Below are 13,937 nucleotides of genomic sequence, written 5' to 3'. Positions count from 1 at the left end.
ATTAATCAATATGTATTTAGGCACTGGCATTTAAACTTGCTGATATTTACAGATGTGATTTCCACAACTGCTTATGGCACTGCCACTCTACAACACTCTGCCGGGATATCACAGCTGCGCATGAACCGGCGGCTAATAATTGGCTTATTCTCATAGTTCGTTTAAAAAACCAATGGCTCCCATCATGCCACTCACACTCAGGCATTTTCAAAAATTCATTTCAAGCATTTATCCCGGGACCCACTCGTGTGACGTGTGGTAAGGCTCATGCTTTCCACTACAGCGGCACAGTCCATATTTATTTCACAATAATTGCCGGGCCCCGATGGAGCGGAGGTGGATCATAACAAGACATTCACTGAATGATGGAAGAACCAGCACCAGTATTCTTTTATATAGAGTCAAATGATAAAAACAACAACAATACTATTAATAATGATCATGATAGCATTATTATTATATTCCACACACAATCTCATATATCTCAATTTTTACAGCAGAACTGCTAGAACTCGCTGCAAGGAGGCTGTCTGGTTCGGCTAACGATACTCTAAACGTAGCGCAATCACTCTTACAAATGTAGGACTATCAATATTCTACAAATAGTCTAATCCAGGGGTGCACAACTGATTTCGACAGAGGGCCGAAAGTACCTTACATGAGGGCTATAGTGGGCCGAAAAGTAAATGTGGGCGGGGCTGTAGGCGGGGCGTGGCAGGAGGCTTTTTAAACCCCCAATTTCTACTAAACACATGGAAAAATAATGTTTTTGAGGGGTAACGATTTTTATTTGCATTTCAAACTTACATTTTGTACTACACATTTTCCATTGTTATAATTTATTTCTATTTAGTTATTGTATCTCGCATGTTTAGTTAACTTATATATATTTTATTGACCCTAGATTGGACATGCCGTCATTTTGGACTGCTGCAGTTTGCTATTTGGGTTGCCCAAGAGGAGTATGGCCTTCATTGAGTCAGGTTTCCTCAAAAAGCCAAAGATGAACATCTAACTGTGCCTGTTTTAGCTTTATTATTGGGTTCACTCTTGGAGTGCAACACTATGCCCCATGTCCCTCACCCCCAACCAAACACTATGCCCCTTGGCCCCCTCACCCCCAACCAAACATTATGCCCCATGGCTCCCTCACCCCCAACCAAACATTATGCCCCATGGCCCCCTCACCCCCAACCAAACACCATGCCCCATGGCCCCCTCACCCCCAACCAAACACTATGCCCCATGTCCCTCACCCCCAACCAAACACTATGCTCCATGGCCCCCTCACCCCCAACCAAACACTATGCCCCATTGACCCCTCACCCCCAACCAAACACTATGACCCTTGGCCCCCTCACCCCCAACCAAACATTATGCCCCATGGCTCCCTCACCCCCAACCAAACATTATGCCCTATGGCCCCCTCACCCCCAACCAAACACTATGCCCCATGGCCCCCTCACCCCCAACCAAACATTATGCCCCATGTCCCTCACCCCCAACCAAACATTATGCCCCATGGCCCCCTCACCCCCAACCAAACATTATGCCCCATGGCCCCCTCACCCCCAACCAAACACTATGCCTCATGGCCCCCTCACCCCCAACCAAACACTATGCCCCATGGCCCCCTCACCCCCAACCAAACATTATGCCCCATGGCCCCCTCACCCCCAACCAAACATTATGCCCCATGGCCCCCTCACCCCCAACCAAACACTATGCTCCATGGCCCCCTCACCCCCAACCAAACACTATGCCCCATGGCCCCCTCACCCCCAACCAAACACTATGCCCCATGCCCCTCACCCCAAACATGCACCCAACCAGACCCGAACCCCCACCCCCCAACTCAGCACACTCTCAAACATGCACCCATACAGACCCGAACCCCCCACCCCCCCAACTCCAAACCCCCACCCCCAAATCAGCACACACACACACAAGCACCCAACCAGACCCGAACCCCCACCCCCCAACTCAGCACACACTCAAACATACAGACCCAAACCCCCACCCCCCAACTCAGCACACACACAAACATGCACCCATACAGACCCGAACCCCCACCCCCCCAACTCCAAAACCCCACCCCCCAAATCAGCACACACACACAAGCACCCAACCAGACCCGAACCCCCACCCCCCAACTCAGCACACTCTCAAACATGCACCCATACAGACCCGAACCCCCACCCCCCCAACTCCAAACCCCCACCCCCCAAATCAGCACACACACACAAGCACCCAACCAGACCCGAACCCCCACCCCCCAACTCAGCACACTCTCAAACATGCACCCATACAGACCCGAACCCCCCACCCCCCCAACTCCAAACCCCCCACCCCCCCCAACTCCAAACCCCCACCCCCCAACTCAGCACACTCTCAAACATGCACCCATACAGACCCGAACCCCCCACCAACTCCAAACCCCCACCCCCCAAATCAGCACACACACAAACAGGCACCCATACAGACCCGAACCCCCCACCCCCCCAACTCCAAACCCCCACCCCCAAATCAGCACACACACACACAAGCACCCAACCAGACCCGAACCCCACCCCCCAACTCAGCACACTCTCAAACATGCACCCATACAGACCCGAACCCCCCACCCCCCAAATCAGCACACACACACGCACCCAACCAGACCCGAACTCCCACCCCCCAACTCAGCACAAACATGCAAACATACAGACCCAAACCCCCACCCCCAACTCAGCACACAGACCCCAACCCCCACCCCCCAACTCAGCACACACACAAACATGCACCCATACAGACCCGAACCCCCCACCCCCGCAACTCCAAACCCCCACCCCCCATATCAGCACACACACACAAGCACCCAACCAGACCCGAACCCCCACCCCCCAACTCAGCACACTCTCAAACATGCAAACATACAGACCCAAACCCCCACCCCCCACACACATCCAACACCCCCCACCCCCGCATCTCAACATACACAAAATACATTCAGGTCCAAACATCCGACACACATCCAACACCCCCCCACCCCCGCATCTCAACATACACACAAAATACATTTAAATCCAAACATCCGACACACATCCGACACCCCCCCCCACCCCCGCATCTCAACATACACACAAAATACATTTAAATCCAAACATCCGACACACATCCAACACCCCCCCACCCCCGCATCTCAACATACACACAAAATACATTCAGATCCAAACATCCGACACACATCCAACACCCCCCCACCCCCGCATCTCAACATACACACAAAATACATTCAGATCCAAACATCCGACACACATCCGACACCCCCTCGCAACATACACACACAAACAAAGCAAAACAGACCCGACACACAAACACAAACAGACCACTTACCGGAGACGTGCTGGTAGACAGGCAGGTAAGCGGCAGGTAAGCAGGAACGCTGGACTCGTACTACGGCTGGCGTGGTCCAAGGCTGAAATGCCTTCCGGCATCAAGCCTTAGTGCTGGCCCTCCATTGGTGCAGCAAACACGCATTACGTGGCTCGTACGAGCGACGTGATGCGTGTGTTTGCTGAGCCAATGAGGGCCAGTGTTTTGTCCGGCCCGGAAGACAACAAAGACTTTCCTAATGGAGGGCGGCCGCGGGCCGCCCTCCATTAGGAAAGTCTTTGTGCCTCGCAGGCCGGACAAAAGAGCATGGCGGGCCACAACTGGCCTGCGGGCCGTATGTTGTGCACCCATGGTCTAATCACTCTGAATAATATCGCACTAATGATAGTCTATGCATTTACGCTGACTCTACGGCCCACATTATAAATTGTCCGGTCTGGAGGTAAAGTGCTGTTAACAACGTATACTGGCACCTTTCTGGACCGGCCAACTCCAAGTCTGCTGCTCTGACAACTGTTATCCTAAAGGCACTCCACAACTAATGTGACCACCACTCTGATTACTGCTACAAAAGTGACAGCTTGTGACAACTTTTGAACTAATAATACCTTATAACTAGTGTAATCACTCTAATGACTTTAGACTAACTGCACTCTCTAATGTAGGGACTGACTTCTGTTAGATTAACAACACTGTGCAGTTAGTATAATCACCTTGACTAGTGTTAGACTAACAGCACTCTATAACTAGTGTAATTACTCTGAATACTGTTCAACACATGATATTCTGTAGCTAGCCTAATAACTCTGACTACCTTTGAACTAGTGATACCTTATAACGAGTGTAATCACTGACTACATGTAGACTAACACTCTATAATCAGTGTAATAACTTTCACTACTGTTAGGAGACCAGCATAATTAGTACAATCACTCTGCCCACTGTTAGACTAATGATAATCTATAGCTAGTCCAATCACTGTGACTACTTTTCAACAAATGACACTGGATTACTAGTTTAAAAACATTGACTACTGCTAGACTAACAACACTCTGTAACTGGAGTAAAAACTCTTACTACTGTTAGACTAAAGAAAATCTATAACTACTCGAATCACTCTGACAGGTTTTGAACTAATGATACTTTATAAGTAGCGCAATCACTCTGACTACTGTTAAACTAACAATAGTCCATAACTAGTGCAATCACTCCGACTACTGCTAGACTAACATTAGTCCATAACTAGTGCTATCACTCTGACTACAGATAGACTAACGATAGTTCATAACTAGTGCTATCACTCTGACTACTGATAGACTAACAATAGTCCATAACTAGTGCTATCACCCTGACTAATGGAAGACTAACGATAGCCCATAACAAGTGCAATCACTAACTACTGTTAGACTAACAATAGTCCATAATTAGTGCAATCACTCTGACTACTGTTAGACTAATAATACTCCATAACTAGTGCAATCACTAACTACTGTTAGACTAACAATAGTCCATAACTATTGCAATTACTCTGACTACTGTTAGACTAACAATAGTCAATAACCAGTCTAATCACTGTGACCTGGAAAATAGCAATGCATCACAATGATGCTGGGGGGAGGGTTCTACATTATTACAACCTACTAAATTACTTAGTATTAATTACTTTGAATTGTTTTTAAATGTTTTATATTGGCGGGTCCCCATTCCCCTTTCACTGCCACCTCATCCCCTTCCCACCCCCTTATAATCTCTAACTCTAAATGACCTCTACGAAATTACCTCCTCACAAAGGCATTCGAAGAAATGACAACACAGTTAACTTCTTGGAAGTAATGTACTTTGTTAAAACAACGTTATACCGTGATGGGGTCCAGTTCTGTCAATTTAAACCAATTTAAATAGGGATCATGTGTTGGTCTTCTTACGTACGTCTGACAATAAATACCTTACAAAGTAATATAGAATCGAAATATTCATATTACTGGGGGGGTCTTGTCAGGTTGATGGAATAAAGTCCCACATTTTGGACATAGCTATCGTTAGAAGCGGGTGGAAGTGTGGTGGACAGCTCCTGCCACTGGCGTACACCCCTCCTTACACAGAAGTAATGCTACAGGCATCCCAGACCACACATCCTACCACGCCTTGGAGGTCAAAGGGGAACAGAACCCTGTCCCAGTCTCAACAAAAAAGAGCTGCGCGCTTCGAAACAAGAGTTCAAGTCCATGTGCCCAACAATTCCAGTTTAAAAGGGTTTAACACCATATTTAAATCTATATGCAAGAATGGGTACATCAAAAGCCTGACCACCGAGGGTCCACAGGAGATTATACCAAAAAAGGTGTTGAAATGTACAGACGCAGCTATCCCCAAATTCTTAGTCAGTGACTGGAATTCGCCTGTTTTAGCTCCAAAAGCTGGCTGAAGTTATTTGTTTATGGGCAACTTGTATACATTTGATTTTTCGCAATGGCAAATTAATATTTATGTTATTTAAATGCATGTTATAACGCACCTGAGTTCGGTTTCTAAGTGTGGATCTGGGATTCGAAGTCACGCCCTATGCTATCCTCCCTTCACTCAAGAGCTGCCCTAGACTTGACACAACAGTATAGGAAAAGCCCTCTGCCTCGTTATGACAAGCAAAATACAACTTCCCGACTGGCATTGGAATTGTTTTTAATTAACCACATTGCTGTTTAACCTACATGGGAATCTGGCTTTACTTCAACAAACTTTATAGCAATGCTTAGTGCCATGCCAGGACTCTTCGTATGCTTACCATATGTGTCCAGTATCACAGTCATCAGCCTTGACTGGCTGTCTAATTTCTGAAGACTCGATGTGTATTTGAGCACTTTTAGGGCTTCCAACTTTAAAGTCAACCCTTTAAAATTCACCATTGGGACCCCTTGATCTGTCACCTTGGAGATGTGCTTGTTGTGGGGAAGGCAATTTGACCTTAGAATGATAAATAGGGAGCGTGGTGAACCAGAAGGAGGAATCAGACTACATTTGGTCATAGTTACTGAAGTTTATTTAAATAAAAAGAAAGCGCCTACCTTGCCCTATGGCTATGAGGGAGTTTCCCTGCCTAGCCAAACTAAAGCTAAGGGTGCAGGTCAAGTCCAAAGTAAAAAGTCTCCTGTCCGAATCCTAAACAACGAATTGGCCCTACCACTTTAGAAAACACATAACTAAAATGAAAAAGGGAGGCTTGCACAATAGCCTCACTACTGGCTTCTACCAAGTCTGCAGTTATGCTCAACTTATTCTCAGTCTTCAAAGTTCTTGTTTTCACAGCAGAATTTTCATCCCAGACTTTGTACTTGGTTATCCTTTTCACTCGCCTTCTAATAAAGACAATTGTCCATTGGTGTGAACCAGAATGGTTTGGAAATGTAGCACTTTCACCTTCGAGGTATTGGGACTCTCCCAAAGAGTTTGCCCTGGTTTGTTCAGCATTTATAGATTCTATAGCTTTCTCAGCCCTAATGCAAGGTGTTTATGTCTCTTTCCTTCCCCCTTACATAGATTATCTGTACATTTGGTTTTCTCAGGTTCCCATAACCTTGATAACTTTCAAAGACGTTAGTCACAATGTTCATATCTCTCTCGATCCCCCTTTGATAGGGTGTTTGCATATTCAGGTTTCTCAGGCTCCCGTAACCTGGATAGCTTTCTCTCTTCATATCTGATAGTGTTATGCTCTTCCTCAGGTTTCCCAGGTTCTGTAATCTTGTCGAGCTGCGTAGCCTTCAAGCCAGTCATTGTTAACTCTCAGTGGTACACTCTCCATTGGGGTCTCTCAGGTTCCCACAACTTTGTCTGCTTCTCTCTTGGCTGCTACTCTCAGTAGCTACGATCTGACTTATATAGAGCTCATTTGACCCGGGCTCCCTCATACATCTGGTCTTGTTACTGGCCTACGTGTCCACCACAACTCCTACATGGTCGCGCCACCAGGCAAGGCAGGGTTGTTTCTCTCCTTGTCTCTTTTCCGATCTCCGTTTATTGGTCATGGAAAACACCAAGCTCCAGCCGGTCTGTCATCATTTCGCTCGACTTTCTCGCTGCCATTGACTGTGCGGCCCAGCGGGGCTCTGCCACTTAAGCATGTTGATGCTTGCACAGACCCGTCTCTGCACAGCGGCTGTTCTCCTTCCCTGGGAGTCTCTCTCCTTATACACGCCAGCAAAATGAATGGAATTGTGTCTGTCTTCCGGGATCATTCAGGCGGCGTTCAGCATTACCTGGAAACACTAGAGTCAGAGAAGGCTCTTTATCAATTATGCTTGTAACAGGAAATGCCAAAGTCTTCCCAAGATCCATATACGCAGAAATGGTGGATTGGATAGGGAGTTCCTTGTTGGAATGGGTGCCCTTGTCTCCAAGAGTGGAGTCACTCCCAGTGAGGTCCTAGTTACCCAGATCCCTAGGGAGGGTATTACATAGCGGGCACACCCTCCTAACCTCACAGGGAGTGGCTTCCCTCTGGGAAGAAGAGAATTGTCCAGATTCATCACAGAAGATAACCTCCATTCCTCACTCCTCTCTATGAAGCTAGAGATGCATGCCCTATCTCTGCCTTGGATATTACCATCCATGTATGCTTCATTTGGCTGGTGGGCCTTTGGCTTCAATGGACACCTTGGAGGGTTCTTGTCCAAAGAGTTTTAATGGACAGCCCCATCCTTCCATCACTTTCAGGACTAACACATTTATATGTGTTCAGATCCTGACCTAATATGTCTGAACCTATAGGCTGCACCTTTTCTGCAGACAGGTGCCTTGGGCCTAGGTGCAGTATTGACAGAGCTGTACTGCAGAGAGGAGCATCACATACTGTTTCCCAGTCAGAAACTGATGCAAAGGAGAACCTGTTGGTCCACAACTGAAAAGGAGTGCATGGCTATTATGTAGTTGATGAAGCACTGCTTGCGTTTATGTCGTCTCTTTTTTCTTTTATGTTCCACACCCAGCTTTCCTGGATCATCTTCAATGATGTTTGGTGCTGAAACAAGATGCGCCATTGAGACAGTTGGCTTATTCAGATTGACAGCTCCAGCACACTGGATCATTGCTTCTTTTCCTTCTCTATCAGAGGTTTCATAGAGACAAGGCTGTTTGTAGGACTACACATTTCAGCACTATCATTATTGCTGTATCAGCGGCCCGCCATTGGTGACGGCCTACTCACACGCCAGAGCGTCCCCTTGGAATTGCAAAGGAAAACACTTGGAGAGATGTGGGAGTCTGTGAGGATGGACACAGGAAGAAAGGCACGGAAGGTTCATCAAAGTACTCTGGGAGACCAAGGAACTTGGAGGCCTCTCAGAAGACCTGGTCAGCAGCAGAGGAAGGAGATACAAGTCAATGAGAGGAAACATTACTAGAGGGCTTTCCAGGTGACATAATGGGAGACGCTATGTGGCAAACAAAGTAGCGTAGGGCCCAACAAGGCTCTGAGATCCCAGAGGAGGAACTGGAAGACCCCCTCAAGGTAGAAAGCATGATTAAATGCTACCACAAACCTGATTTCACAGTGAACAATAAGACAATTAGGGCTGCTGTACAAGCATGGTCTGATGCATATAGGACATCGAGCAAGGCCATAGATCCACCTAGGAACCCGAGGGGCCATCATTCACTCCATCACCCATCCCATTATATCCTCATCAATCTTCTCTTTCTTCAGTACTCTCTTTTCCCCTGAGACCCTTCCCTCTGTGTCGACATATGTCTATTGCGAGCTGTGACTTTTGGAACTGGCTTCATACGTTGTGTCCTTAGACTAACCTGATGCTCCTTATACATCCAACCCTATGGACTCAAAAGAGGCATCTATATGAATAAACAGCAAAGATGGCTGCGCTGAAATGTCCTTGATGGGTGGTTGTTAATAACTTACCCGGAGTCTGCTTAAACTGACTTCTCTGTGTTTCTCTGATGAGAACGTATCTGGCTCCTTCCCTGTGCGTCTCCCTCTCACCCCTGATCTCCACACCACTTTCACCTTTGCCCACAACCATCCATTGACGGTGCTGCCCCTGCCTGCCTCCACAGTCACCTGGACGAGCCCCCACTAACAGCCTTGTTGTCGGTGTCATTTCTTGCGGACTTCCTCCTCCCTCCATCTTCTCCTGGTAAGGCTGCATTACAAAGCCCCATCTTTGATTTCATTGTCGGCCCTATTTTTTTAGTCCTCTGTAAAAAAAGACAAACACTACTTTTACTAAATTACTAATAGAGTTAATTCTTGTTTTTGAAGATGAGTTTTAGTGTTAAGGGTGTTCAGCCCCCGTTGGGGCCCACGAACCACTTGGGGCTATCATAGCTTGGGATGGGCCACTGAAGCCCACCCATGAATGTGGGAATTAATGCTTCACTAAAATATACCCTGTATTTTGAAGTTTTTTGTGGCTATTGAGCTTACATCCTAACAGCAGTGAAATTAGATATTTAATTTATGGCGCGCCCATGTAGCATTGGCAACTTGGATTGGATGATATGATATGTAAGATGTAAGATGCAGCATAGAAACACTGCACACTGCACACAACCCTTCCTCTAAGTTGTATCGCAAAGCACCACAAATGTTGTGCAGTTACTGAAACCTGCTTTATAGCATGCCAAATGAATGCCTGTGAATGCATGCCTGTGGTAGTATTGGGATGCGCTCTGCCTTTCTGTGAATCGTGTGCAATAACCCATGATCAATAACTGAACAGTAATCGATTTGCATGCCATGAATCCTAGTGGGACCTCACTTGCATACATGCACGAGTGCTACTTTTGATTTATCAAGGAGACATTTAAGCAAATACGCATTTGTGTTACACGCATTGGTCATTGTGGTGACTTGGTTAGTTACTTTGGTGGCAACTAGGCCTTGTTATGGTGTGTGCTGCTGTTTTCGGACAGGAGTTCAGATGTATTTGTGACTTCAGCACTTATAGTAGTAGTATTAAGTGTACTATGACTAGTAGTTGCACTAGTAGTTAATATACTAATAATAGTAATACTAGTCCATTTGGACACCAAACTGACTATGAAGTCCCAGGTGGTTTATACACAATCATCTTGTGGTTATATCACTAAGCTCTTGAATTAAATCAGGCCCCATATGCCCATCAGCAATGGAACACTTTTGCCACAGCCCTAGTAAATACCAAACTCGACTATTGCAATAGCCTTCTCATCAGGAATACCCAAGCTAATCTCAATTCCCTTCTAACCACCCAGAACAGTGCTGTACGAGTGGTTTATGGTTTATCTAAATGTGAACACATAACATCTCCCATAAGGGCATTACACTGGCTTCCTGTAAGGCACATGATTTCTCACAAGCTTTTAGCACTCTCATACAAATGCTGGACCTCCACTGCCCCCGATATATCTTGGACCGCCTGACCGTTAATCACGCAAGCCGGCATTTGCCTTATAATGACAGCCATACATTTAAGCAACTACAGTTCAGGTTGGCAAAATATGGAGTGTTCCAAATAAAGTCCCAAGCGTCTTCCAACTCCTGGCTTGTTTTCCAGCATCCCCTTCACCAAGTTCAAAACAGTTCCAAAGCGACTTTGGGGTTCCAGTCCCCATGAGTTCAACACCATTCACAAAGTCTCGAGGGTTCCATTCCCCAAGCAGTCAGCTCTTCCAACTTCAAACTACAATCAGTTCCTATGGGTTCCCTTCCCCAAGAATTCAACACAGTTCACAAATATTTTGGCTTTCAATAGCAATTTCCAGTGTAACTTTGTAGCCAAGCAGGCATTGCAATAGTACCTGCAGATTGTTCTTTTCTTCATTCACTTCAGCACTAACCGATAATAAATCTTTTGCAGCTTGGTTTTTCCTCCACTCTTTTCAGGTAGGCATCACTCGGTCTAGGCACAGTTGTCGGTCCACATGGTCCACCCATTACAGGTCACGCAACCGATAACTCTTAGCACATTGTTATACTTATTTGTTCTCTTTGGACTTTCTTGCCAACACAGGTTTTCTTTCTTTAAACCTTGGCCATTAATCTACATTCAATTCTGTTTCTGGTTGACAGTCTCTTGGCTTTGCCTCCACGTGTATTTTACACAACTCACTCCGTGGTGTTCATCCTTTTCCACCACCTTGCTTTCATCCCAATCATTAAGGCTTATTACTCGCTTTCCACTCTGTTCATAAGTGCTCATCACTTTGCTTTCACTTTTTTCATATGTGCTCATCATCTCTCTCATTCGTAATCTGCCTTCATACACTTTTCATATCTTTCCTTCAGTTCAGTATTCAAAATTTCTGGTTGCATCCTTAAAAGTACCTTGCTGCTTGTCCGGTATTCAAAATTACTCAATTCGGTCTTCAAACATACTAATTATAAGTTTCAGTGTGTTCAGCATTTTCAAATGCCCACTTCCCACCCCAGAATGAGTGGTCCCTTTCTCACACTCATCCGTCTATGGCTGCTTCTGCGGGTGTCTACTTTCTTCTGTTTGGCTTCTCCTCGCTTCCCTTGTGCTCTTCAGGAGCTTCGGCAAGCAATGCTCGCTTCCTTCGAACCTTGCTGCAGCGGCCTGCAGCAGCCAGGAGCCCTCAGAGTCCCACAACTCTGGCTGTGGACACACAGCACAGGGGACTGCAGTTGTCTAGACCCTCTCGTGGCCAGCTAAGGCCCCGGCCTCTCTCTCACCCTTCTGCAACACACAGTGTCCTTTTCACTGGCCCTTCTCCAGCCTGCTCTAGTTCTGGCAACCGCATCTGTCTCTCGAGACGGGATCCTTTCCTCAGGTGGGATTCTCCTCTTCTCATGCTGCTCTCACATTTCATACACCTGTGGGTCTTTAACAGGTTGCAGGTGCAAATTCTTTGCCTGATTATAGTTGAATCTATTAGCAGGACATGCATGACCATTCCAATGGTGTTCCTCCATAGTCCTCTTCCTCGTCCCAGTACCAAAGTGGTGTGAATGAATGGAAGTGTGCACAACTCTTAGTTGCCTCCTGCTTGTCCCAGTCTTAAAGCAAAATGATTGGTAGACAGTTTGTATGTATGTAAGAGGTCATTGTTGACAATAAACTATGAAGGCAGAGGGAGGGCAGGGTGCATTCTCACAAGGGAAAAGGGGATACCATGTCTCGCCCAAAGAAACCCTTGCTGACTCCCCAACGTCCCTCCATACAGGTCATACTCCCTCGCATATCCACCCCCAGGGTTGGGAGCTAAGAGCAATGGCCTTTCTCTGGCCACCTAAGAAGAAGATCCAAGGGGAGTAGATGGGAGGATGCCCTTAGGTTCCTCACAGTATTAGTAGTAGACAGTGTACTAGTAGTAGTTAGTATACTTCTATTAGTGGTAGTAGTAGTAATTACAGTAGTATTAGTAGTTGGTATACTTCGATTAGTAGTATTTGTAATTGTACTGTTAGTAGTAGTTAGTATACTTCTATTAGTAGTAGTAATTATCGTAGTAGTAGTAATTTGTACTAGTGGCACCAATGAGGACCGACCCAGGCCCTGTGAAGGTGATCTGCAGCATCATTTGATATTGGCACAAAATGATGTGTTATGGACGAGTCTGCATCACAAATAATCTTCGCATCGATTCTGCGCCATACGAGTTTCTATACATTTTCCGGTACTGCTGGCATTTTACATTTCCGAGTCAGCCAGATCATTGAGGAGGCAAGTTATTCCAAAGAATAAGACTTATACTGACTCCTCGGTTGGGGCGTCATTTGAAAGTAGTATGTACTCATCAAACGCCTTAACATTTGTGAACAAGGACATTGTGAGTTTCCATGAGCCTTTTTCCCCTCTGTGTTCTGGAAGGGCCGCCTTCGAAAAACATTAGTATCTTGAATACACGGAGTCCATTGATATCTTCAGAAGTGGTAATAAGGCAACTCCACATTTGATACTTAGTTTACTTTCATCCACAATCACATGTGATTGTGATGATCTTCTGAGTAGATGGTTCTTGGCCACTCATGTTTACTGTGCCGAACTCTAATAATCGACAGTACCATACTTTTCAGACTAATCACACATTTCCCATTTCATTATTAATTTTAATGGGAATACGCTATTGCAGTAACATCATCATCACGTAGGACAGGGGTCTGCAACCTGCGGTTTGCCAGACATTTCGGACTACGACACCCATGATCCCTCACCATTGACTTTACTCGATAGGGCTGATGGAAGTTGTAGTGCAACACATCTGGAAAGCCAAAAACACTCGACATAAGAAATGCAGTTGGTGCATTCAGCATCTTCACCTCTGAGCGTTTTAACCCTTAATGCAGCTCTCAAAATCCGGATGTTATCGGACCGTGGGCGGTAGCGTGTCATCAGGAACACGCTGGGGTCCCCATGCTTTCTTTTAAGTTAAGATACCTTTCCTGTTCCCTACTGGCTGAATACATGTGAATGGGTAAATGGGTTAAAGGAGTGTGGCATGGCTGTTCCTTCTTAAGCACATGAATTCTGATTTGTGCATCATACAGCAATGAGGTTCTGAGGGCATATTTTGAGGTCGAAGGATTCTTAGGGTTATATGAGCATACT

Source organism: Ambystoma mexicanum, chromosome 14 (genome assembly GCF_040938575.1).
Source record: "Ambystoma mexicanum isolate Mex_15411 chromosome 14, UKY_AmexF1_1, whole genome shotgun sequence".
Taxonomy (NCBI): Eukaryota; Metazoa; Chordata; class Amphibia; order Caudata; family Ambystomatidae; genus Ambystoma; species Ambystoma mexicanum.
Note: the sequence above shows the minus strand (reverse complement) of the source record.